This window comes from Sapajus apella, unplaced genomic scaffold, assembly GCF_009761245.1.
Source record: "Sapajus apella isolate SASKATOON/1434 unplaced genomic scaffold, GSC_monkey_1.0 scaffold22, whole genome shotgun sequence".
NCBI lineage: Eukaryota > Metazoa > Chordata > Mammalia > Primates > Cebidae > Sapajus > Sapajus apella.
The window spans coordinates 11,988,896-12,011,502 of NW_022436962.1; positions in this window are offsets into that span (position 1 = coordinate 11,988,896).

Genomic DNA, 22,607 nt, shown 5'->3' on the forward strand with positions numbered 1-22,607 from the left:
CCCTGTAATCCCAGCTACTCGGGAGTCTGAGGCACAAGAATTGCTTGAACCCGGGAGGCAGAGGTTGCAATGAGCTGTGATCATGCCTCTGCACTCCAGGGTGAGCAACAGAGAGAGACTCTGACTCAAAAAAAAAAAAAAATCATCATTCCCTATCTTACTCCAGTGACTAATATTAATTTTAAGATGGACTGTAAATTCCAACATTAGCTAGAACTCCAAACATGTAAAAGAAAACAAAAGAGAATGTCATTGTAACCTAGAGGTAGTTAAATAATTTTGTTTTTTAACCACTAACCAGAAAAAAATAGGCAAGCTGCAGATTGGAAAAAATATTTATAGGTAGGTAGGTAGATAGTTAGACGGACAGATAGGACAAAGGACTTGCATAAAGAACATATGGATATTTTCAATCTGTTACAAATGAATAACAAGGAAACAAACAACCCAATAGAAAGGTAGACAAAGTACTAGGAAAAAAACCCTTTACAAGTGTTGATCACAAGACTGATCACCTGGAAAGAGGCTCAGCACATTAGTTACCAGGAGCACACAAATTGAAACTGAAATGAAACACCATAGTGCGCCCACAACATGTCTAAAATAAGAAAATGTCAATAATACTAAATCTTGGCAAGCATGTGGAACAACAAAAACTTTTATACATTGCTTGTGGCAGAGTAAAACATTACAAGCACTTTGGTTAACTGTCTCTTTTTCTGATAAGTTAAGCAAAAGTCTACTCTATGACCCAGCAACACACTCCTATATTACTCAAAAGAATTGAAAACATATGTCTACTGAAAGACAAGCACAATACTATCATAAAGGCGTTATTCATAATTATTCAATATCAGAAGCAGCTCAAATGTTCGTCAACAAGAAAAAAGACAATGCCATTGTTGTATGTTTAATGAATGCTATTCATCAATTAGAAAGGAGTGAATACTGACATGTGCAACGGCATGGATCAATTTCCAAATATTATTTTAAGTGAAAGAAAGCAGATCCAGAGGGATATACACTGGATAATCCCATTATAAGAAATCCAAGAATAGGCAAAACTCACTACAGTGAGAACAATAAAAAAGATTTTCTTCTGGAGGATGGAGGAACTTATAGAAAAGGGTCAGGATCAGTATCTGTTAAATGTCTAGAACTAGCTGGGGTGGTGGGTGGGTAAAAGTTCAGATTTGTAGCATTTGCTGATTTTTATGCTGTGAATACTTCTAGTTTCAAGATTTCTAGCTTCCAGTGTGATGTGACTGAACTAGGAGTTAGGAATGCATGTGAGCCGTTGACTGCCACCACAGACAGCTGGCTCCAGCATGCCACTAGGAGGAGATGAGGAAATATTCTTTGACAATAGAAACATTCTAATCGTCATGTGGGATGTGGTTATATGGGTATATAAAATTGTCAAAAGTCATCATATTCATTAGAAATTTGAAATCTGTGCACTTTTGTATGTCATTTGTATTTCGGTTTTTGAAAAAGTGGTGGCCACGCACGGTGGCTCATACTGTAATCCCAGCCCTTTGGGAGGCCAAGCCGGGCGGATCACGAGGTCAGGAGTTTGAGACCATCCTGGCCAACATGGTGAAACCCCGTCTCTACTAAAAATACAAAAATTAGCTGGGTATGGTAATGGGTGCCTGTAGTCCTAGCTACTCAGGAGGCTGAGGCAGGAGAGTCACTTGAACCCGAGTGGGCCGAGATTGGCGATTCCAGCCTGGCAAAAGAGCGAGACTCCATCTCAAGGAAAAAAATGTGGTAAGTGCCATATCCTAGGTACAAAGAAAGACTTGCCACTGGAATTGTCTTTGGGCCAACATGTAACATGCCAGGATATCTCAGTATAACAAACCAACCCCCGAATTTAATGGCTTAAAGCAATGACATCATTTATTTTGCTCAAGGGCGAAATATTTATTTTCATTATCAAATGAAATATCATTTATTTTGAACAGGGTTTGGCAGGGATAGCTCATCTCTGCTCCACTCACATTAGCTATGCCCATTCTGTTGTAGCTATCCCTTGATCTGCTATCCATTATCTGCGGGACATTGGAATCCTCTCCCACACACTCAAATATCTGATGGTGGATACTAGGGCTTATATGTGACCTCTTAATGTTGCCTGGGCTTTCTTACAACCCTGAGCCCAGTTTCTAAGAGTGAATATCGAAGAGAAGGAAAGCCAGATAGAAGCTGTATCATCTTTTCTAACCTAGTCAGGGAAGTCACACTGCTTCCCTCCCAGTTCATTTTATTTGTCAGAGCAATCACAAGCCTACCCAGGTTTAAGAGATGGGGAAATAGACTTCAGCTCTTCATGGGAAAAGCCAAAGTGCTAGAAGAATATATGAAACAGGAAGTACTGCTGCAACTATTCTGAAAAACACATTCTGCCACAGACTGTCATCTGGCATCATACCCCTTCCCTCACACATAGAAAATACTCAATTCAACCCGCTTCCTAGAATCTTCCAAGACTCATCCTACCCCCAAAAGAGGTATAATTATACAATTTTTGAAAAAGACATCCCATTTCAGCATTATATTTGCATTCAAGATCCAGAATCTTGTCATCTAAGTCAGATACAGGGATAGGGAAGGTTCCTTGGATCTGAACCTCAAGAATGTTTCTCCATATGAAGAACTGGGAACCAAAGAGATGAGTTATCTGTACCCTACACACCTAATAACCTAAATGTGTGACAAGCATGCGATAATCATAATGGATATCTCATTTGTAAAATGGGAAAATTGGAAGCACCCAGTAGCTACTGGTTGGTAGCAAATGTGTAATACTTGCCAATCCTTGATTAGGGCTCCATTCTGCTTCCTGGGAGTGATTCACTATTGCTCTTGGCTGCCTCCTCTAGGCTGTGTTCTCTGAGCTCCTTCTTCTGCCCTCTGTTTGGCTGGTTCTTGCCTGCAATCATTCTAGAGTTCAAAGGCCTCTTTCTCTTTCTTTTTCTTTTCTTATAAAACTATAAACTTTGTTCAGATTTTCCAATTTTTCCTTTAATTTTCCATTACTGTCCTAAAATTTCTGGATCCGATTCAAGACATCACGTTGCATTTAGTCATATCTCTTTAGTCTCCTTTAATCTGTGATAGTTTTTCAGTCTTTCATAATCTTGACACTTTTTAAAATTTAAAATAAAGTTTCATTAAGATATAATTCACATACCATACAATTTACCCACTAAAGTGTACAACTAAATGGTTTTTAAATAATTTCAAAGAGCTTTGCAATCTTTCACAATCTAATTTTAAAACATTTTAATCCCCCCCCAAAAGAAACCTCATATCCAGTAGCATTCAGTGCTCATTTCTCTGCCCCCAAAACCTCCCAGCTGCCAGCAACCACTAATCTACTTTCTGCCTCTAGAGACTTGCTTTTTGTGAACATTTAATATAAATAAAATTATAAAATATGTAATCTTTTGTGTCTGGCTTCTTTCACTCAGTGTATTTTTTTAATAGTTTACACATGTTACAGCAGATAGCTACTGAAGGAATGACTGTACCTTCTTTTCTATGACTAAATAAAATTCTGTAGGACCCTCACACCACATTTCACTTACCTAATTGTCAGTTGATGGACTTTTGGGTTGTTTCCATGTCTTGGCTATTATGAATAATGCTGCTATCAACATTTTCATAGACATTTTTTCTGGTGGGAGTATGCTTCTATTTTGGAGGAGTAAATGCCAAGGAGTAGAATTGCTGGGCCGTATGGTAAATTTATGTTTAATATTTTGAGGGGCCGCCAAACTGTTCTTCAAAGCAGCTGCACCATTTTACATTCTATCAGCAATGTATGAAGGCCGCAATTTCTGCACATTCCTGCCTACACTTATTATCTGTCTTTTTGATTGTAGCTATCCTGATGGGTGTGCTATGGTATCCCATTGTGGTTTGGATTTGCATTTCCTAATGGCAAATGATGTTGAGCATATTTTTATGTCCTCATTGGCCATTTGCGAATCCTTTTTGGGGAAATGTCTATTCAAATCCTTTGCCCATTTTAAATTGGGTTATCTTTTTGTTGGTGAGTACTAAAAGCTATTTCTATGTTCTGGATACAATTCCATTAACAGATACATGCCTTGCAAATATTTTCTCTAATCTTTGGATTTTCTTTCCCCTTTCTTGATGACATGGTTTATAGCACAAAAGTTTTCAATTATGATAAAATCCGATTTATCAATTTTTTAGTTTGTTATTTTTGCTTTTGGTGTCATAGCTAAAAAACCATTACCTAAACCAAGATCACAAAGATTTATTTCTATGTTTTCTTCCAAGAGTTTTCTACTTTCATTCCTTAATTTTAAGTCTACATTTAATTTTGTGATAATTTTTTGTATTGTGTATTTTTGCATATGAAGAGCCAGTTATTCCAACACCATTTGTTAAAAAGACTTTTATTTTCCCATTGAATTGTCCTGATACCACTGTCACAAATCAATCGACCACAGATGTAAAGGCCTTATTTCTGGACTAACACTGCTATCCACAGATCTATATGTCTACCCTTATGCCAGTACAACATTGTCTTGATTACTGTGTCTTTGTGGTAAGTATAAAATTGGGAAGTGTTAATCTTCCAAATTTATTCTTATTTTTCAAGATTATTTAGACTACTCTGTCCATTGAATTTCTATATGCATTTCAGAAATATATTGTCACGTGCTAGAAAATAAGACAGCTCTGATTTTATAGGAATTGTACTGAATCTATAGATCAATTAGAGCATATCACCATTTCTAAAATAGTAAGACTTCAAATCCATGAACATATAATGTATTTCTATTTATTTAGATCTTCTTTAATTAATCAATAATGTTTTATAGTTTTAAGAGTATAACTTTTGAACCTTTTCTGTCACATTTATTCCTAAGTATGTTATTCCCCTAGATATGATTTTAACGGAATTTTATACTTAATTTCATTTTCAGATTATTTGTTGCTAGTGTATAGAAACACAATGAACTTTTATATATTGATCTTGTATTCTGAATTTATTATTAGTTCTAAGAGGATGAGTGTCTGTGTGTATTCATTAGTATCTTCTACGTAAAAAATCATGTCATCTAAAAATAGAGATAGCTTCATTTATTCATTTTCAATATGGGTCTCTTTAATTTCTTTTTCTTTCTTACTTTTCTTGGCTAAGCTGTCAGTATACTGTTGAGCAGACATATTGAGAATGGACTACTTGACTGATGCTTGATTTTAAGGAAGAAAGCGTCCAGTCTTTCACCCTTAAGTATGACAATGCTGTGTGAATTTTTGTAGATGCCCTTTTCAAGTTGGAGCTTACCTTCTATTCCTAGTTTGTAGAGCTCTTTCCACTTTATGTCATCTCTTTTGCTTCTCGTTAAATTTTATTAAAGTTTACTCCATCAGATAAAAACCGTAGCCATGAGATTCCTTTGAGGTAAGGCCTTCTTAATCTTGGGCTTCCCGCAGGGCTATTGTGATATAACACCCTTAAGATTCTTAGAAGCTCTTTTTTAAAAAATTGAATTTATCCATGAGGAATAACCTTAAGATATTAGGAGCAAGATTTTTTTTATTTTTTTTTTTAGTTTGAGATACTGTCTTAAATATTTCTGATGTCTCAACATAAGGTTTTCTGGTCACAGTCTTGGCTTTCTCTGTAGATAAAGCTCTATATTTGACCTTCCTGATAACAACTCTCAATTTTGACCTTGCCTGGAAGCCATTGTTTTTGTTTTTTTGAGACATAGTCTCACTCTGTCACCCAGGCTACAGTGTAGTGGCATAATCTCAGCTCACTGCAACCTCTGCCTCCCGGGTTTAAGTGACTCTCCTGCCTCAGCCTCCCAAGTAGCTGGGATTACAGGTGCCCACCACTATGCCCAGCCAATTTTCTTGTTTTTTTTTTTAGTAGAGATAAGGTTTGGCCATTTGGCCAGGCTGGTCTCAAACTCCTGACCTCAGGTGATCCGCCTGCCTTGGCCTCCCAAAGTGCTGGGATTACAGGTGTGAGCCACCATGCCTGACCTCCATTTCTTAATTTTAGTGTTATTTGCTATACAGAGAGACTCGTAATAAAATGGAGTTGTATTTTTGAACGAGTACATCCTGGTTCCTTTATGTTTAACAATTCCTTCTTCAGTTATAGCTTTCCTCTTGCATTTTTCTATGAACAACTAGAAGCTAGATGACATCTTTAACATGCTGCCTGGAGAGCTCCTCAGCTAGATATCCAGTTCATTAGGTAAATTTTCTATTTCCTATGTCATTATAGGTGACAGTGTTGCTAAACTTTCTGTCACTTTATATTAAAGGTCCTCTTTCCTCAAACTCCCAATAACATTTCCCTCACTTTTTAAGCCCTCACAGACAACCTCCACAGGGCCATTGGGCCTCAGCTAACAGCCTTTTCAAGGGCCATCTACTTTTGCCCTCTCCTTGGTCCCAAACTCACTTCCACATATTTAGGTTTTTGTTATGATAGTTTTCTACATCACACCCTAAAACTTGTTCTAGTTATCATGGCTGTACAACAAGCCACTCTAAATTTTAGTAGCGTAAGACAATGACAGTATTTATTGTACTCAGGAATCCGCTAACTGAGCAAGGCTCAGCAGGAATAGCTCACCTGCACCCCAGAGCATCTGTTAACAGCTCGCAGAGTGAGAATCAAAGTTACCCAAAGGCGTGTTCACTCACATAATTTAAGTCAATGTTGATTCTCAGCTGAAACCTTATATAGGACTTTCAACCAAAGTGCATACTGGGACGTTTCCACATGGCTTGGGCTTTCTTGCAACATAATGACTTGATTCCAAGGGAAGCACATGAGCAAGAGGGACTAAAATTATTTGCCTTTTAATACTCAGGTCACCTGGGCTGAAGTGAGCTTCTTTACTTTGAATTTCTTTTTATATGTACATACTATGCCTCTGATTTTTTCTTTATATCATTTCCCTGGATCTCCCTTACAGAAGCAAGAAGTTGGACCCAGGCAAATCTCAGAATCAACCAAAGATAGTTGAAGCTTGGATGTTAAATGAGATGTTCAGTGAATCACAACTCTTCTACCACAGATATGGGCATTTGAATACATGCCCTTGCTAGCGTAGGAGGGAAAAATGAGCTGTGTCTATATGGATAAAAACCAGACGGGAATGTGGCTCTATGCCTTCAGCGTGACTTGCTCCACACCATCAAGACTCATTGGCATGCGTCTGCATTCTGCTCCCTGCCCATGGTCAGTTTTTCAAGAACTTAGTATCAGTGAGAAGGTAAGCAGTACACAATAACGCGTGGGCATTAATTAAGTCCACACTGGGCGGATTCCAGCAGAACACATGTCTAATGGCTACACAGAGAGGAGAGAATAAAAATCAATCTGGTTAATGTTATTCTGGCCTCTGTCAAGGGATGAGGAAATGGACTTATCATGCTTTGAAATGTAATGCAAACTTGGATATCAGGATGACAGACAAGATAAAATACAGACAGAACTGGTTTTCTCCCTCCTCCAAAGCTCCCTAAAAGAGCCAACTTCCAGTTTGACAGACCAGGCCAATAAGGCTCTTTTTCACATTTTCATAGTGATAACTTGGCTATTAGTACTCCCATCACCATTAGGAGCAGGCATCCCTTGGCACTAGTACTGTGGCATGATTCTTGAGCACAAAAGTTGGCCCCAGTCAGAATGCACAGGCAGTAGGCGTGAAAACAGTCATCCCAAGAAAGGCTAAGCAAACTTCCAGATGCCCGTTATGTAGACAGCATCCAAGAGATCAGATCTCATACATGCCTCTTCCTACCAGGTTCAGCAGAATGATTTTGGTGTTTGCATGGGGAAGAGAGACATTAAACTAGGAACCAGAAGGTTCAGTTTCTACTCAGGGATTCACTACTAATTCAGGGCCTCAGTTTATGCATCTGACACGTGAGGAAGTTGGTTTTCATGCTCTCTGAATAATTTCCATCTCTGTCATTCCCCTGTGGCCTCTCCCATATGTCCCAACCCTGCTTGTGTGAAGTGGGTGCCAGCTTTTACCCAGGCTCCCAAGCTAAAGTGAGACTGTTCAGGGTCCTGAATATGGAGGTTTATTTTGCACCACAAGCCATATACAATTTCCAGCTTTAGGGATTCTAATCTTGCCACTAGAAATAGATTCGCACAAAACATTCCTGCCAGTAGGCTAATGTCAGAATCATCTGAGGATAATTCATAGGCACATCTGAACAGCCAGAGGAGGGGTTGGCTTTCCACAACAAAATCCTTCATAGAGAGAAAGCTTGGTGAGGAAGCAGCCCACACCACTGGCTTTCCATGCCTGCCCTGAAAGAGATGGGAAGGTTCTAGAAAAGCAGCCCTGTTGACACAAGCCTCCCCTCTAGTAGCTGCATATTTTTATCAAATTTCTTCCCATCCTCAGTGAATAAAATGTGTGAGATTATAGATGAAACAGTTGGCCAGTGATGCTTTCCTAGGACCAGTTCCGTTTTGTTTTTTTTCTTTAGCTAGCTAATCGTCTTAAAAAGGTATCACCCTTGGCAGCCATCAAAAATGATGAGTCCGTGTCCTTTGTAGGGACATGGATGAATCTGGAAAACATCATTCTCAGCAAACTGACACAAGAGCAGAAAATCAAACACCTCATGTTCTCACTCATAGGTGGCTGTTGAACAATGAGAACACATGGACACAGGGAGGGGAGCACTACACACTGGGGTCTGTTGGGGGGAAATGGGGGAGGGAATGGGGGGGTGGGGAGGTAGGGAGAGATAGCATGGGGAGAAATGCCAGATATAGTGAAGGGGAGGAAGGCAGCAAATCACACTGCCATGCGTGTACCTATGCAAAAATCTTGCATGTTCTTCACATGTACCCCAAAACCTAAAATGCAATAAAAAAAAAGAAAAAAAAAAGGTATCACCTGCCTCTCTGTGTCTAGTGGCCTCCTCTGTAAAATGGGACTACCTTTCTCAAAGAGTGTATTATTCAGAGTTCTCCAGAGCAGAACCAGCAGAGATTATATACTTATTGCACACATATAAACTCCTATGGTATGTATAACATATTATAAATAAATATGTGTGTATATAAAGAGATGTATTTGTATTGGCTCACAAGATGATGAAGACTCTAAAGTCCCACAGTCTGTCATCTGCAAGCTGGAGATGCAGGAAAGCCAGTGGTGTGGGCTGAAGGCCTGACAGCCAGAGGCTGGAGGGAAAGACTCAAGGCCGAGTCTGAGGGCCTGAGACCGTGAATGTTGGGGGCAGGAGATGAAAGTCTCAGCTCAAGTAGTGAAGGAAAATCCGAGTTCGACCTTCCCTCTGCCTCCCTTTTGTTCTATTCCGGCCATCAATAGATTGGACAACGCCCACCAACGCTGGGGAGGGCCATCTGCTTAACTCCGTCCACCAATTCAAATGTCATGTCAGTTTTTCCCAGATACCCTCACAGACACACCTAGGAATAATGTTCAACCAACTCTCAGAGGGTCCTATGGCCCCATTAAGTTGACACATAAAATTAACCATCACGGAGTGAGACATTAATTTTACATTTTAAAATAAGATTTTGTATGCAAAATTCTTTGAAAATGGGATAGTAGAATACAATGTTAAGGCACTGTTATTACTGAGATATTAGCTTGCTCTGGAAACCCTTGGAGTAGTTTGGATCGGTGTTTGGTGTTTTTCCGGTACAAATGGAAAGATCAAAGTCAGAGGGTTTTGACTTCCAAAGCAACCTGAGCACTTAGGGCTGAACTATTTAAAGCCAGCACCACAGAGGGAACAGCACAGGTGGAGACAACCAGCAGGGTCCAGCCTTTTCAAAGGAAATAATGAGCTATTCAGTTACCATTCTGTGGGCTTTAAAAAATGTGGGGGAAATATGTTAGTTCAGCCACTGGTACTGAAAAAATGCTCACTGTTCAACTTGCCTCCTGCAAATTAAGCTGCCGAATAATTCAGAGCTGCTACAGATGCTGGAGTCAAAAGTGTTTCAAAAAGCATCAGCCTCCTCAGCTCCTAATCGTATTTTAAAACAAAATTGGAGCTTTCAACCCAGCCTGGGAGCTGTTCTTTATATTCTTCAAGGACTAAGACATCCACCCTGGAGCCACTGGACCTTTGTCCATGTCTGGTTTGGAAACTTCTTCCTTTCCTTTGGCACTTACAGCCCAGAAGGTGAAAGGTGATGGGTTTAGCTAGTTGGGATTTTAGTAAGAGTCTCCCCCACTCTGCACTGAATGTGGGAAAAATCTAGTTATCAAATACAGGAATTGGGCTCAAAGAGCCTACAGCAAGCACTTACTGATTATCACCATCAGCCCGGCACTGTATTGTATCGTTAGTGAAGACACTCAAGAAGGTGCCATGGCTTTCATAGTAAGAAGTAGTAAGGGATCTTTAAGAGTAGGGAGGATCCTGGTGGGGTGCAGTGGCTCACGCCTATAATCCCAGCATTTTGGGAGGCCAAGGGGGGCAGATCACGAGGTCAGGAGATGGAGACCATTTTGGCTAACACGGTGAAACCCCATCTCTACTAAAAACACAAAAAATTAGCTGGATGTGATGGTGCGTGCCTATAGTTCCAGCTATTCAGGAGGCTGAGGTAGGAGAATCGCTTGAACCTGGAAGGTGAAGGTTGCAGTAAGCCAAGATTGCGTCACTGCACTCCAGCCTGGGCAACAGAGCAAGACTCTGTCTCAAACAACAAAACAAAGCAAAAACAAAACAAAACAAAAGAGTAGGGAGGATTCATTGAAAGTCCTGGATGGATTCCTCCAGAGTCCCTTTTAGGAAGTTATGGCCTCAGGCTTCTGCTTCTCTGGCTATGCTGACCTGTTTTTGTTCATAGTAGAAAATTATCCTGGTATTATCTGTACCCTGTCCTTATGATTCCAGCATCTGGTCTGGACTCTCCATCTCCTGTTCCTTCTTTGGCCCGTCTGCTCTTATTTCCTAGCAACGTAACCTATTCATTTCCTCTTCTTTGCCTCTCCTGTTCATTCTAGTTTCATCTCTGGCTTGACTCTCTTTGAATTTCTTTCTCACATTCCATGAAGGGACTAAGTTGCAACCTCTCCTTGCAGCTCTATCGCATTGCCCACAGTGCAAGGGTTTCTGTGCTCAGCCATTTCCTTGATATTAGCCCCTTCCTGGTAGTCAGGCATTTGTTGGTTGGAGTAATCTCTGATAGCAAAAAGCTAAACCTTAACTCATCACGATTTGTTGGTAGAAGTTAAAAGGTGATGACATTTTGGGAAAGGAAATTGGCATTATATATGAAGATATATTAAAATTATCACAACCTTTGGCCTAAAACGTCTACATTTAAGGCTGTACCTTAATACATTGTTTCTTAATAAATAACTATTTTACTAACACATAATCTAAAATAATGCAAGTATCTAAACATGATTCAACTTTTGAGCATGGTTAATTAAACTTTTTGAAATAGAATGTAACCTTTAAATAGGTATTACATAAATTTTATTCAATGAAGGAATAACATTAAAGGTTGTAAAAGAGGTCAGCTGTTCATGCCTGATTTATTCCTTTTCAGTCTCCTATTGAAATAGCCATGAAAAGACAGAAAACAGAGTCTGAACGACACCAGAAACTAATGAAATCATTCAATAATAGCATTCAAACTAAAGTGAGTTTCATGAAGGAGATATTCTTGGAGGGAGAATGTCTGAACAAGATAGAAAAATCATTCAGACACATGAAACAAAACAACTACATAACATCTACACTTTCACAACCAGATAGCCTGACTGTTCTTCCTCTTGCTGTAAGAGGATGGATTTGGGAGACATATAAAGACACTACTTCCATCGAAGCTCCTTCTCTCATCAGTAATTATTTTGTTTCCAACTTCTAACTTTCACAATATAAAACTACTGTAGCTGAAAGAGGAGCATATGAATTGTGGCAGTAGAAATATATTTTAACATATGTAAGAGCTAAAAAATATCTCACCCATGTATTCTTCCTGAAAAGGTTATTCTAAGGTATAATCTAGCTGACAGATAATGTGAAGCAAGTGTGGAAACTCAAGAAAAACGTTGGAGCATAAAAGGATTGGAAGTACAATTCTATCAGTTCACATACATAGTTATGTTGAAATATTTAATTATCATTTTTAAAAAGTGCTAAAGTAAAAACAATCTGGAAAGTGATATACAACAAAAATAATATCTAGCTTTATAACTTTATATTATGTTATAAAGATTGTGTAATGGTGAGTAGAAAGAAGTAAAATTGTATTAAATTCCTTATTTTACATTAATATGGGCTAGTTTCTATCAAAACCATTGGAATTATGAAGACAAAGTGGTAAAAATGTTTGACAATTCAAGAAAATAAAAATGGACACACATTTAAAATGATACAATGAATAAAAATTAATAAGGACTTTAATCACTATCCATCAGACTTTAATCTGTAAAATTAATCACTTTAACTTAATCACTGTAATAATTAGTACCCCTTTCCAAGTGTTCATGCAACATTTATAAAAACTGGCCATATATTACTTTTAAAAGAATGCCAATACATTCCAAAGGACTTATAACAAATGTTCTTTCAGCATTTATTTTCTCTTGTCAGCCTCTGTAAGCTATATGTCCAAGTAAAATCCCACCCATTGATGGTCTTCTGAAACTCAAAGGACATATATTTCCTATTTCTATACCTGCTATGATTCCCAACATTTATTGCTTGAGAAGCGTTGAGTAGGGACACAATTTTGTTAAGAAGAGTACATCAGAATATCCACTAAGAATGTAGAAAGTTGTAAACAAAGTTGCTTCCAACCTAACAAGAAGAAAAAATAGATTATCTACAAAATCACAACTTTTCTTGAATCCAGCAGAGAGTTGACATTGCAGGGAAACCAGTTAGTTTAAAGTCTAAAGAAAAACAGGCACTTTTTAGCAGACGCAGGATGCAAGCCCTGGCTTATTTGGGGCAGAGAACAGAAGACTGAAAGAATTTGGTGCAGCCATGAAGACAAATAAGATTTCAGCTAAACTTTTAACAAATGGCTAAAATCAGAGTGTGAGCTAGTGTGAGAGCATACAGCCACAGATATGAGGGAGTTTCTAGCAATTTGAAGTATCTTATTAACCTCATGGGGGATTCATTAGAAAGATGGGAAGCAGGGCATTAGATCTCAAAAAAACCTAGTGTATTGCAGGCTTGGGGAAGGGCGAGCAGCCATTGATGCAGGAAAGAGGAAAGACAACAGAACTCCGCCTTTTCCTCCGTGGAAAAATAAGCTTATGACACTAGGGGATGGCTGGCAAATACTATTATTCTCAGGTGAAGACCTTTGAAGCTAGGAGAAGTAAACAAAAACTGCCTACCCTTAGAGGAAAGACAGGAAACCATCCTGGGCCCAAATCATTGGAGTTCTACCACTGGAGGAGGGAAAGGATCACTGAGAAAGTTTACCCCCAAAAGCCAGGAATGCTGGGCTTGCCCCAAACTGAGGCTGAACCAAAGTTACAAAGAATACCTTTCTGGCACCCACCAAACCCATGCTATTAAGCATCAGATAAGAAAAAGGCCCTCTTTGAGAGATAGATTCACAGAGAAAACCTAAAGCTGAAGGACATACAGGAATATTGAAAAACATCCACCAGCAGCCCTCACATTAACGACAAGGAAATGTTAGAGTGTTTTGAAGTCAGTGTTATATTGAGGGTAACTTTTGCTGTGAAACTCAGAACTTGACTAGCCCAGCACATGACTAAATTGACTCAACTCTGCACACTAAAAGTCTAACAGCAGTGTTCCATTTCCAGGCATAAATATCATCTGCCTCAGTCTCAAGTGTTCTGTACTCAATGTCTGGCTTTTAACTCAAATTTACAACACAAAGAGGAGCAAAACAAGACAAAGCAAAACAACAACAACAAAAACACTGTCAAGAGGGACAGCAATCAACAGAACCACACACAGAAATACAGGATTCATATAATAGAACTGTTAGAGAAATAATTTAAAATAATTCTAATTAACACGTTAAAGAAAATAGTGGAAAAGGAGGACAACACATAAACAGATGGAGAAATTTCAGCAGCAAGATGAAAATATTACAAGGAATCCAATAAAAAATCTAAAATAATATTAATAAAAATGGTAAGAATAAAGAATGCCTTTTATTAGTACTTATCAGTACTTACGAGCCATTTGATTTTTTTCTCCAGCATGCCTATCAGTATTTGAGGCATGCTGGAGGAAAAAATCAAATAGCTTAATAGGAATTACCTAAACTGAAACATAAAGATAAAAAAGAAGAATGTGTGTGAGAGACAGAACATTCAAGAGCTGTGAGAATGTATCAAATTGTCCAATATGCATGCAATTGGCTCCCAGAAAGAAAAGAGAGATACCACTGAAAATAGAAGAAAAATGACAATGGCTGATAATTTTTCAAAATTAATGATATACATCATACCACAGATTCAAGTTCAGAGAATATTAACATTATCAAAAACAAAGAAATAAAACACCTAAATGTATTGTCCTCAAACTGCTGAAAACTAAAGGGAAAATCTTGAAGGCAGCCAGAGGGGGGAAAAAAAGGCATATAACATACAGGGGACAAACTTAAGAATAAATCAGATTTTTTTCATCAGAAATTATGCAAGTCAAGTGACATCTTTAAAATGCTGGAAAAAAAATGAAAAATTTTTTTAAACTGTCAACACAGGACTTTATAAAGGTGAGAATATCTTTCAAAAATGAAAGTAAAATAATAATTTTTCAGGCAAACAAAAATTGAAAAATAAGTTATCAACTGAAGTGTACATTAAAAAATGTTAAATGAATTTCTTTAGGTAGAAGGAATATCATACCAGACAAAAAAAAATTAAATCTACACAAAGGAATGAATAATGTTAGAAATTATAAAAGTGCAGAATTATACACCAAGAGATATTAAATTTATTACATGTAACTTTTACCTCAGTCTTTAAAACATGCTTTATTACTGATGATGCTAACTTGATTATTTGGTCTTATGGGCAGAATTATGTTCTCACCCCAAAATTCATATGTGGAGATCCTAAACCCCAGTAGCTCAGACTATGACTATAGTTGGAGGTAGGGTCTTCAGAAAGGCAATTAGACTAAAATGAAGTCATTAGTGTGAATCCTAATTCAGTATGGCTGGTGTCCTTCTGAGAAGAGGAAATTAGGACACAGACAACAGAGAAAAAAAACGTGAAGGCATAGGAAAAAGACAGACAGCTGCAAGCCAAAGGAGAGTCCTCAGAAGAAACCAACCCTACTGATACCTTAATCTTGGACTTCTAGCCTTTAGGATTCTTAGAAAAAAAAATTATGTTGTTTAAGCCATCCAGTTGGTGGACTTTGTTATGGTAGTCCTAGCAAATGAATACACATACATGTAAAGTGGTGATTGCAAGGTTTCTTGCTAGTTACTATTTTTCCATTTGTAGTTATATGTGGAGAGATACTTCAAACCCTATGTAAATACCTGTATCATACTTTTGCCCATGATCCAAAGCCAGGTCCTACTACCCAATGGACTCTGGAAATAAAATTTTTGCACATAAATGAAGATCCAACTTCCTATATCAGTGTTTCTTGCTTACAACAGCTTTCCAGCATCAGTGCCCTCCTGCTAAACCCAAGTCCTACTCCACCCTAAGACCATGTTCAAGGAAGATTAAGGGTGAATAGGCCTACACTGCTGCCTGGCTAGGAGAGGGTTCAACCTTTATATGGGAAAAAGTTAACACTCAGATGGGCCTTTATAACTCCAAATGCTCTGTAGAAGTAGATGCATATAACTTACTTTTAATTGTTCCTTTCACTACTACAGATAGATCTGATATTCTCTGAAGCACATAGTGTTATTTGCCATCATTTTAGCCTAGCTCTTGCCAGAAAACATTTGCTAAATATGACCATTTATTCTAGAGAGGGAAAGCTACTGTAGCTTGTATGCTCTGTGTATCACTTCTTTTTTTTTTCCTCTATTGAGACTAGTATAAGAATGAGGAAGTCTTTCACCTTTTAAGAATTGTGGTTGAGCAACAGAAAGAATGTATTATCAAAGCTGTGAGACTTTGTAATACATAAACAATGCAGGACAATACAGATAAAAAAGTATTTCAATCAGATTTGAACCAGGAGTCACATATTTGAGTTCCAGCATTAACTTCATCATTATTAATTCTATAATTTTGGACCAATCACTACACCCCTCTAAGCCTCAGTTTCCAATCCATAAAACAGGAAAAGCAATAGCTCTGTTTGCTTTCCTATAAAATATGTGATGGAAAGAGAGGGATCTACTTCATGCCCAAGGTTGTTTCAGAGACCAAAGTAATGTCCCAGCAGGGCTTGGAAAACAGTTCAGTGCTATTTTTTTTTTTTTTAATTTTAGGTTGGGCACGGTGGCTCACCCCTGTAATGCCAGCATTTTGGGAGGCCAAGGAGGGCAGATCACCTGCGGTCAGGAGTTTGAGACCAGCCTGATCAACATGGAGTAACCCCGTCTCTGCTAAAAATACAAAAATTAGCTGGGCATGGTGGTGGTGCATGCCTGTAACCCCAGCTACTCAGGAGGCTGAGGCAAGAGAATCAATGGAACCTGAGAGTCGGAGACTGTGGTAGGCTGAGATCATGCCATTGTACTCCAATCTGGGCAACAAGAGTGAAACTCCGTCTCAAAAAAAAAAATTTATTTTTATGGGTACATAGTGGTGCATTATGGGGTATGTAAGATATTTTGCCAGGCATGCAATGTGTAAGAATCACATCAGGGTAAATGAGGTATCCACCTCAAGCATTTATCATTTCTTCATGTTACAAACATTCAAATTATATTCTTTTAGTTATTTTCAATTGTACAATAAATGTTTGTTGACTTTAATCACCCTGTTGTGTTATCAGATACTAGATTTTTTTCATCCTAGCTAACGATTTTGGTACCCATTAACCACTTTAGTGCTATCTAAATGAAAGAGTTTTCTGTGTGAATTTGTTGCTGTTTTTGAAATAGAAAGCAGGGTCTCACTGGTGTATATAATATGCTTAGGGTCAGGGCATCAATTCAGGCTTTTCTTTGTGGCTTCTTATATCAGAATTCAAGAGGAGATAAGAGTCACAGTATCTTAGGGAGACTCTGCCTTCTTCTATTTCCCTACTCCCAACCCACAGCCTCCAGCTCACACGCCAATGCTACAGGAGTTGTTTTTTCTTTGTTTTTGTTTTTGTTTGTTTGTTTTTTCTACCCAGGGGCACAGTGGACAGGGACTATAGAGGTCCCCACCCATCTTCCTGTAGCATAACTCATTCTTGGGTGGGCTGTTTTTCTTCCTGACCATTAAGCCTGATATCACAAACAAACACAATTTGTAATTGATTTAAAGATTAAAACCTTTAAACCAAGCAACAGGCAGTATTCACAGTATGGGAAGATGCTCAGGATTAAAATGATTTGTGTAACAGTTCCCCTATTCAATTAGCCCTGTTAGGTTGTAGTTAGCACCTAATAAAAGTTGAAAGCAAGGGCTTTCCTAACACTGTATTCACTTTCAGCCCAGCAGGCAAAGGCATCTTTCAGCTGGGAAGCTACTGAGTTACAGTGGTTGCTTTGGGTAATGTTATTCTAATACATTCTAACTCAGAGATGTTAGCTATCTTCTGCTTAAAAAAATGTTATAAGAGGATATTTAAGAAGTCTATAAATCAGTATTCATTGTGGCACTAAAGATGCTAATTTTTAAGGAGGATAATGTATGGCATTTTGCTGGAATTCTATATGACCATTTTACGGCAACAGAGTTGTGGAGATAAAAAGAGTGGTTGCATTCATTGACTCTAACTCTCATTTATGAAGGGAAATGCACTTGCATATCTTTTACCAGAGGAAATGTAATTGTTATTCATGTTGAGAAAGAGGTTTATTAGTAACTTTATCATAAAGATTCAGATAGAAATAAAGGCATTTGGGTTATTACAAGATATTAATTATGAATGTCAGCTAACCACAGTAGGTTTATTTATGGTATAAGATGCAAAATTATCTGCTGATTTGGTGGATGCTTATAAACAGCAGCTTTGGTCTGAGTTCACGATTTTCATCACGTGTATAAATACCCATACAGTGTTCAGATTATGCCTGTATGTTTCTAAGTAACTTGTTTATTTGAGGGATCCATAGCCAAGATTCCCTAATTATAAGCTGTTCCATAAAGTTCATTGTTATGTTTTTGTTTTCCTCCTAAGTGACAAAAGCATTTTAGAGTGACGATTCACATTTATTCATTCAGAAGGCATTTATGGAGTGATTTCTGTTTCTAGGAACTCTGTTTAGATCTGGGAATAAATTTATAAATAACAGAAACACAGTTTTAGCCCTCTTAGAGCAGGAAAGACAGACAAGGAAATTGCAGCATGCTGTATTACATAGTATGATAAGGATGTGCAGAGCACTAGGACGATTATAGAAGGGGCATCAGACGCAGGTTTGGGGGTGGTCGGAAAAGGTTTCAAAGGAGGACCTACGTCTAAGCTGAGACATAAAGGGTAGATAACAGTTGGTCAGGCAAAGAGAGAGAGGAGAAAACTGTTCTACGTAGGTATTACAATGTGAAGAAGGGTCTGAAGGGCGGAGAGACCCAAGCAGCAGCTTAAAAACTGAGGTTCAATATGTTGGGAGCATTGTGTTTGAGTGCAGGACTGGGGAGAAATGAGACAGATGAAGATAGGCAGGAGTTGGTCTAATAAGAGAGTACATATCCTGTTAGGCGGTCTGTGTTCCATCCTACGAGTTTGAAAGATTTTAGGCAGGGTCGTGAAATGATTGGATTAGCTGCAATGTGGGAAATGGATTGGAATGTGACAAAACTAGAAGTAGTTAGGAGGCTATTGAAATAACCCCAATGCAAGTGGGGAATTTTGTAGCATTAAAGATTATGGCTTTTATTTTCTGCATGAATTGGAAAGAGAATATCTGAGAATGAGATGAAAGGAGAGTTGGTGTTCAAAGATTTGAGAATAGTAGGGAAAAAATTCTAACTAGGGAAACAGCAGGATTGCTGGGCAGTCCGGAGGGTCCCACTGGTGATGGAGAACACAGATTTATAGTGGCATCTGCATCACTGCCTCACTTTCTTCAGGATACTCAAAAGCACACGTGCAGCATGCTGCTAGTGGGCAGCTGGATCAAATGACAGGATGAAGAAATGAACAATGGAATCTGAACTGGGTAAGAAAGTAAAAAAAATACAAAATGTGGCTAAATGATAGGATGGAAATAGTGAGGTCCAGAACTCAAGACCTGAGATCAGAAAACATGGAAGGATTAAGAGGAAGGCCAGCTAAAGGAACGCATAAGGCATTGACCTATTGCAAAGTTTAAGGTGATGACTTAAATACCACTGGAAATAAACTAGATAGAGAAAATTTAAAATTTTAGATTGTTTTCAGGGAGAATCCTAAATGTTTTGAACCTCTGCAAGTGAGAATTCTGAAGGGTGAAAGGGATACAGTCCGTTTCTGCTTATTTCCTGTGTCTCTCCTTTGTCTTTTGGTCTCTTTTTGTCCAAGATGCTAATTACAGTTTATGAACTCCCCAGGGTTGAGAGAGGAAAAAAAAAAGGTAAGGGAGCAAGAAAAGTCTTACTGAACTAATATTATACTAAGATGGCATTAGTGCCCTCTGAGCTTGGCAGATAGATAGAATGGATGGATGAATGGATAGATAGATGGATGGATAGATAGACAAAGATGATAGATAGATAGATAGATAGATGGATATTGAGAGAGAGACAGACAGACAGACAGATGTATATTTCTATATATAATACTGATTCTTTCTTCCATGGGAGGCTCTGTGGAATTTTCAAATATACTTCCTCCCCATCACAAAACTGAGGATCTCTTACCTCCAGTTCCCTTAACATAGTCAAATGTCTCTCCTCTTGTTAGCCAGTTGTGATTCCTTCCTTCATCCATGAACATCCAGAGGTACACATTCAAACTCTTACAGCAGAGATCTCATTGCACCTCCAAGGAGTCTCCTAGGAAATATCACCTATTGTTCATGTGGCCATATTTAGTTCATGTGGCCATATTTAGTTCATGAGCAAATGCACAATCTGGGTAGGCTGTGATAGCCATAGAGGTGTTCTACTCAGATCTCCCTTAAAAGAAACTGCTGGCTGGGCGCGGTGGCTCATACCTATAATCCAAACACTTTGGGAGGCCTAGGCAGGTGGATCATGAGATCAGGAGTTCAAGACCAACCTGGCCAACATAGTGAAACTTTGTCTCTACTAAAAATACAAAAATTATCCAGGCATGGTGGCTCATGCCTGTAATCCCAGCTATTCAGGAGGCTGAGGCAAGAGAATTGCTTGAACCTGGGAGATGGAGATTGCAGTGAGCCAAGGTCATGCTACTGTACTCCAGCCTGGGCAACAGAGTGAGACTCCATTTAAAAAAAAAAAAAAAAAAAAAGAGAGAGAAACAGAAATTGCTGTGATGAGCATAGCTGAACTGCTGCAACTTTGTGCTCATCAAGGAATTTATCCCAGGCCACACTCTCCTGGCCTACACCTGCACAATGACTGAGCATGGCAGGGTTAGTAGAAAACAACCTGTACTACCTGACACAGGATTTGTCTAATGGGCAACCTCAGCTCAAGGGCTCCCCATCAGCCTCACTGAGACTTTCTCGGAACTAAGCAGTAGCCTGAGGCTCTTCCTACTGAATTCTTCCTCCTCTCTCTCCTTTCACAGGTATTAGACATGGTAGAAGGCTCTTGTTCTCTGTTCTTTTGTCCTTCATAGGTGGTTCTTCCATAAATATCTTGCACATTTAAGTCTGTCTTGGCATCTGCTTCTTGGAAGACCTTAATGCCACAATTACTTCCCAACAGTAATTCTACATATCCTTTGAATTCACAGGCCCTGCAGAATTCTTTTAGAATTCAATCCACTATGGACCCATTCTCCATATCAAACTCTACAAATAATCTTCTGTCTTAAGAGACACAACACCAAAAGCATGGGCAACAAAAGCCAAAATAGACAAATGGGACCTAATCAAACTCCACAGCTTCTGCACAGCAAAAGAAACAGTCATTAGAGTGAATCGGCAACCAACAGAATGGGAAAAAATTTTTGCAATCTACCCATCTGATAAAGGGCTGATATCCAGAATCTACAAAGAACTAAAACAAATTTACAAGAAAAAAACAAACAAGCCCAGTCAAAAGTGGGCAAAGGACATGAACAGACACTTTACAAAAGAAGACATACATGAGGCCAACGAACATATGAAAAAATGCTCACCATCACTGGTCATTAGAGAAATGCAAATCAAAACTACATTGAGATACCACCTCACTCCAGTTAGAATGGCAATCATTAAAAAATCTGGAGACAACAGATGCTGGAGAGGATGTGGAGAAATAGGAACACTTTTACACTGTTGGTGGAAGTGTAAATTAGTTCAACCATTGTGGAAGACAGTATGGCGATTCCTCAAGGACCTAGAAATAGAAATTCCATTTGACCCAGCAATCCCATTACTGGGTATATATCCAAAGGATTATAAATTGTTCTACCATAAGGACACGTGCACACAAATGTTCACTGCAGCACTGTTTATAATAGCAAAGACCTGGAACTAACCCAAATGCCCATCGATGATAGACTGGACAGGGAAAATGTGGCATATATGCACCATGGAATGCTATGCAGCCATAAAAAACGATGAGTTCGTGTCCTTTGTAGGGACATGGATGAAACTGGAAACCATCATTCTCAGCAAACTGACACAAGAACAGAAAATCAAACACCGCATGTTCTCACTCATATGTGGCTGTTGGACAATGAGAACACCTGGACACAGGGAGGGGAGCATCACACACTGGGGTCTGTCGGGGGGGAAATAGGGGAGGGACAGCAGGTGTTGGGTAGTTGGGGAGAGATAGCATGGGGAGAAATGCCATATAGGTGATGGGGAGGAAGGCAGCACATCACACTGCCATGTGTGTACCTATGCAACAATCTTGCATTTTTTTCACATTTCACATGTACCCCAAAATCTAAAATGCAAAAAAAAAAAAAAAAAAAAAAAGAGCACATAGGATTTGTTTCCATTGGTATGGTAAAACATACAGACATGAAAATGACCATCATAAAGGAAGAAATTTGTTCTACTCACAGATCTGCAGACACAGGAGGCATACATATCTGCAGACATATCTAAACTGGTTTCTAAATGCGTAATTTGTGATTCACATATCTGTCTATCACCCACAGCATCTAGCACCATGGTTTACACATAAAAGGTGATATCTAGAAGGATGTTGACTGAATCAAATAAATCACCTTCTCATCAGGTTTCCCAAAAGGTGAAAAGATAATTTCCCCAGTCACTTAGAGAATTAGATGCCCTTTTAGAAAACGAGAAAGACAAGCAGGAGAATGGCCTGGAATGGTGGATATTTTCCCAGAATGCTTTGAGGAGTCCCCACCTGCATGACAGCTGCTCACACAATGGATCTTGCAGACAAATAAAGAAAATT